A 6,244-nucleotide genomic window follows, 5' to 3' on the forward strand; every position below is an offset into this window, starting at 1 on the left:
GATGGATCTCTGTGAGTTTGAGGCCAGCCTGGTCTACCAAATGAGTTTCAGGACAGCCAAGACTATTAGATAGAGAAATCCTGTCTCAAAAACCAAATTATAATAATAACAATAAAAACCATAAAAGAAACAAGCCTTGGCCAGTCTACTTCTGCCGCCTCATGCCTTGCTGTTCTGCACTTCTGTTCCATTGCTGTGAAGAGACACCATGACCACAGTAACTCTTATAAAGGAAAACATTTAATTGATATGGGATTCACCTCTGTATGCTGTGAATATTTTTATTACCATTGGTTAATAAAGAAGCTGATTTGGTCTATGGCAGGGCAGAATAAAATCAGGTGGGAAATCCAAACAAAAATATATATAGGGAGAGTATGCAGAATCAAAGAGATGCCATGTAGCTGCTGATGGAGAAAGACACCAGAACACAAGAACCTTACAGGAAAGCTACAGCCTTGTGGTGATACATAGATGACTAGAAATGGATTAATTTAAGATGTAAGAGTTAGTTAAAAGAAGCCTGAGCTAATAGACCAAACAGTGTTGTAATTAATATGGTTTTTGTGTGAATATTCGGGTCCGGGCAACTGGGAAATGAACAAGCAGCCTCTGCTTATAAATGACACCCAATGTTTGGCAAGTACATTCACATAAAGCCTAAGAAAGCTTTTTTTTAAAAAAAAAAAAAGTGCTTCTAGACCCACAAAAACAGGAGTCAATTGGAGCTTCTTGGTAGCGCATGTTTTTCAGATTGGCCCTGTTGTTGTCAGCGAGCAGAGGCACAGCTCCTTTGAAGAGATGGCTTCCTGACTCAAGCAGCAAAAACTGCTTCCTGGTTCATGCTGGTGGCAAGAATGGCTCTGAATCTTTCCGGAGGTTCTGCTTGAACGAGGTTTGTGGGCAGCATGCTGCAAGTGACTTGGTGGCAGCATGGGCCAACTGCTTCCAGATTTAAAGTGGTGAGTGTGACTGCCACCCCGTGGTCCCAGAGCTGGCAATGAACTACCTCTGTCAAGAGAGGCGGGGCCAGCATCCAGGGCTGCCACAACCACACTGCTTTAAACCGCACCATTTTAAAATGCTCCTTGTCAGAAAAAAAATTTCACTCAAGTCCAAATGGATCAAAGACCTCAACATAAAGCCAGTCACACTGAACCTTATAGAAGAGAAAGTGAGAAGTCCACTTAGATGCATTGGCACAGGGAAGCACTTCCTAAATAGAACCCAGCAGCACAGACACTGAGAGAAACAATTAATAAATGGGACCTCCTGAAACTGAAAAGCTTCTGTAAAGCAAAGGACACGGTCAACAAGACAAAACGACAGCCTACAGAATGGGAAAATATCTCCATTAACCTCACATCAGACAGAGGTTTGATCTCCAAAACATACAAAGAACTCAAGAAATTGGACACCAAAAGATCACATAATCCAATAAAAAATGGAGTACAGACCTAAATAGAGAACTCTCAACAGAGGAATCTAAAATGGCTGAAAGACACTTAAGGAAATGTTCAACATCCTTAGTCATCAGAGAAATACAAATCAAAACAACTCTAGATTCCATCTTACACCTGTAAGAATGTCCAAGATCAAAAACACTGATGACAACTTATGCTGGATAGGTTGTGGGGAAAAGAGAACACTTCTGCATTGCTGGTGGTAATGCAAGCTGGTACAATCCCTTTGAATGTCAATGTGGCGATTTCTCAGAAAATTAGGAAACAACCTTCCTCAAGTTCCTTCCTCAAAGGATGCTCAATCATGCCACAAGGACACGTGCTCAACTATGTTCACAGCAACTTTTTTTTGGCATAACCAGAACCTAGAAACAACATAAATTCCCCTCGACCGAAGAATGGATAAGAAAAATGTGGTACATTTACATAATGGAGTACTACACAGCAGAAAAAAATAACGAAATCTTGAATTTTGCAGGAAAATGGATGGAGCTAGAAAACATTATTTTGAACAAGGTAACACAGACACAGAAAGACAATTATCACATGTACTCACTCATAGGTGGTTTTTAAATATGAAGCAAAGAAAGCCAGCTCACAAACCACAATCCCAGAAAACTTAGTCAACAATGCGGATAATAAGAGAGACTTACATAGATCTATTCTACATGGGAAGTAGAAAATAAAAAAAGACAAGATCTCCTGAGTAAGTTGGAAGCATTGGGACTTTGGGGGAGGGTTGAGCAGGAGAGGGGTGAGGCGGGGAGGGGAGCAGAGAAAAATATAGAGCTCAATAAATATCAATTAAAAAAAGCTGAAAAAAAAAGAATCCTGAGCTAATAGGCCAAGCAGTGTTGTAGTAATATAGTTTTGTGTGAATATTCAGGTCTGGACAGCCGGGAAACAAACCAGCAGTCTTGGCTTACATTTAATAGGAGCTTGTGTTAATCCCATCAATTGAAAATCAAATCACTACCACAGCTTAAATCCAAATTTGAAGCAAGGTTTAATTAAATACTGGCCAAATGGATGGACTCTGACCAGGTCCATACCCAGCTTCCCGGGAAATGGCCCAGAATCAAGGGTGGCAAGGACTTAAGAAGGAGAACCCATAATTAATTGCATTTACCATCAAGTCCAACAAGGGGCAAGCAATATATCCTGACACATTTCCTGCCTGTGTCTCTCCTGCCCACATGTGATCGAGCACATCCAGTACGGATGGGTCAAACAAACTCATTTAGGGGAATGAAAACATGTGAACGAAAGGCCCAGGGCAGCTTGGTACACACCAGCCAAGACAGGCTCTATAGAGACCAACCAGAAAGTGGGCCTGGGTCTCAGTTTACCCTAAGGCAACACCTGATTCCAGGAAAGACCACAAACTGGGACAACTCAGGCACCATCTCGGAATGGGCCAATCAGCATCCAAAGGATATACCCAACATTCCAACAGTTGGAGAGAGGATCACCTAATGTCCCTTACCCCATCTCCTTTTCTCCAGGGCACCCCTAGACAAATGTCAGCCAATCAGGTGTTTTGAACATTAGAAATCCCTCACCCCAACTACTATTATAAAATCTCTATTATGAAAGCCCCACCCCAAGTGAACTCAGGGTTCTCTGATTGTGCCAATGCATTTGACACATGGAGAGTCTGAGTTCAAACTTGAATAAGAATAAAGGCTCTTTGCTTTTACATACGGGACTCAGTCACCTGGTTGGTTTTTGGGGGACTCTGCGATCTGGGCATAACATGGCTTGCTGTCTCCCATAAACAATAGCTTCTTGTGTTTCAGGAACTATATGTCCTTGGGCAAGGGGCTTGCAGATCAGAGGCATTTTTGTTTCATGGATCTCTAAGGTATAGTGATTAAAACTTGCAATGTAACTTGGCTCTCACACTTGCTTACAGTTTCAAAGGTTGAGTCCATTGTCAGCATGGCAGCGGCAGACAGACATGGTGCTGGAGGAGCTGAGAGTTCTACAACTGGATCTACAGGCGGCAGGAAGGAGAGAGACACTGAGCCTGGCTTGAGCTTTTTTTTTTTCTTTTTTTAGAATATCAAAGATTTATTAGGAAACAGTCATGAATTACAACAAGGCAGAGAACTGTTGTGGTCTTCCGTTCTGCCCTGGGGTGAACAGAAGCAGCGGTCTCTGAACACCATCCAAGAGAGTGTGTGAGACCTCTCCTCTTCCTCCTAAGAGACCACATCCTCAGACAGAAGTCACGCCCTTAGTCTGGTACCCCAAAACTATTGGTGGAATGAATTCCCACAATATTTCCCCATTTTGTCTAGATAAGGTTCTAAATCTAATACAAAACTATATATAATAAGAACAATTATCAAGTATTGTCCAGCAGAAAGAAAGGGTGATAACATACCCCAAAGTAGAACTACAACCAACAAGAACATCGGCTTGAGCATTTAAAGCCTCAAAGCCCTCCCATACTTCCTCCGACAAGGCCACACACCTCCTAAGAGTGCTGCTTACTGATGACCTAGCATTCGAATATGTGAGCCTACGGGGCTCTTCCTGTTCAAACCACCATATTCGTTTTCTGCTTCTAGTCTAGCAAATTTTCTCACGGCCTTAACCACACCAAATGCTTACACGTCTCCTTTCCAGTCTTTTCTGCATTCTTCCCTCTGCACAGAACTCCTAGCCAGTCTCTCAGGCATGGCTCAGACGTCACCTCTTTCATATAGATGGGGTTTGAGCATCCAAGTCATCCTGAGTGTGGAAGCCAGAGCCCAAAAGGCACACATTACCATAACCGTGCCCTGCTATGTGATGTACAACACTTTGCCCTATTATGGCATCACACTCACCGCTTAGATATAAACTAACACTGGAAACTTGTCTCCAGCTCTCCCCATTATGTCTGAAACATACTGAGTGCTCTCTAACTATTCTTTCTCGCTGCTTACTAAAGTTGAAAACGGCTTCACACCTCCTCCCGCCTTGTCTCAAACTCACAGATATTCCATGTGTCTCATTTAGACTTCCTTTTAGGTCCTTGTTCTCAAAGTGGATTTTTTTCTTTTAGAAAAAAATAAAGCAGGAGAGGTGGCTCAGAGGTTAAGAGCATTGGGTACTCTTCCAGAGGTCCTGAGTTCAATTCCCAGCAACCACATGGTGGCTCACAACTATCTATAATAAGACTTGGTGTGCTCCTCTGGCATAAAATCATACATGCAGAAAAAAATAAATTTTAGAAAGCATTTAGATAATATACATATATTCAAGTGTGTGTGTGTGTGTATATTTTTTTTCGGGGGCGGGGACTGAGAGATGCCTCACTGGGTAAGGGCATTAGTCATGCAAACCCAATGACCCGTGTACAATTCCCAGAACCCACATAAAATTCAGGATCTGTAGCCAGGTGGTGGTGGTGCATGCTTTTAATCCCAGCACTCAGGAGGCAGAGGCAGGCGGATCTCTGTGAGTTCGAGGCCAGCCTGGTCTATAAGAGCTAGTTCCAGGACAGGCTCCAAAGCCAGAGAAACCCTGTCTCAGAAGAAAAAAATTGTGGATCTGTGGTATGAATCCATAATCCTACCAATCCTCCAGTGAAATGGGAGGCAGAGACTGGAGAATCATCTGGAAGCCAGCCAGGAAGCACAACAACAGAAGCAAGACACATTGCCTCAAGTAGAAGGCAAGAACTTTGGACTCCCACGTATGTGCTACCCCACATGTGCACCCACACAGCTAATAAATTTTATAAACTAAATAAAATATGTACTAAAACACTTGAGCCAGGTGTTGGTGGCACATGTCTTTAATTCCAGCACTCTCCAGACAGAGGTAGGTGGGTTTCTGAGTTCGAGGCCAGTCTACAGAGCGAGTTGCAGGACAGCCAGGGCTGTGTAGAAGCTCTGTCGGGCATGTGGGGGTGGGGGACAAAAAACAAAAAATAAACAACAGCAGCAGAATGCTTGAGCTTGGCATAGTGGCTTGTGGTTGTAATATTAGAATTTGGGAGACTGAGATATGGCTACAAGCTGGAGGCTGTCCCGAGTTACATAGTGAATTCCAGGCCAGCCTGGGCTATCTAGTCAGGCCCCATCTCTAAAAATGTCTAGCAACAAAAGAATTAAAGTCCAGTGAAACTTGAATAAGTTCACCGAGAATGAGAATTTATTGCTGCCCTGTCTTCATGGCAAAGGGAACAGTGTGTTCTGATGTCACATGCTGTAACACCTTATCACTCTCTAGGAAGCGATCTATAAACCTGGAGTCTAGCTTGTCACCTCATTCCTGGAAGGTCAGCAACACCTGCTGATTTCAATTAGCCCCAGTGTGGCAATGCCTAAAAGGTGGCAGAGTGTGTAAGAAGTGAAGACGGGCGGAAGATAGGTCATTGGACCATCGCCTTTGCAAGGCAGCGTTCCCGTGGGACCCCGCTAGCAGGGTGCTCCAAAACCGAGTGACCCTGGACCCTGCTTCTCCGCTTTCCTGTGTTGTCATGGACTCTCCCTCTTACCTACATCCCCACAGTGATGGCATCTGGCCTGTTTTGATGTAGTCAAAAGGCCCACTGTGAAAATGAATAGATAACCAGAGTCCTGTTCTTGGATCGCCAAATAAACCCCTTCCATTTAAATTACCCGGCCTTGGGTATTTTATTACAGCAACAGAAAACTAAGAAAAACCATTTATTGCTTTGAGTGGAAGGGGCATTGGTAACTCTCCCGACAGTAGCCCTTCCGTTCTCCCTGAGCAACCAGTTCATATCCGAGACACAGGCACCGAGAGCCTTCCATTTCAGA

Source organism: Chionomys nivalis, chromosome 10, assembly GCF_950005125.1.
Source record: "Chionomys nivalis chromosome 10, mChiNiv1.1, whole genome shotgun sequence".
NCBI lineage: Eukaryota > Metazoa > Chordata > Mammalia > Rodentia > Cricetidae > Chionomys > Chionomys nivalis.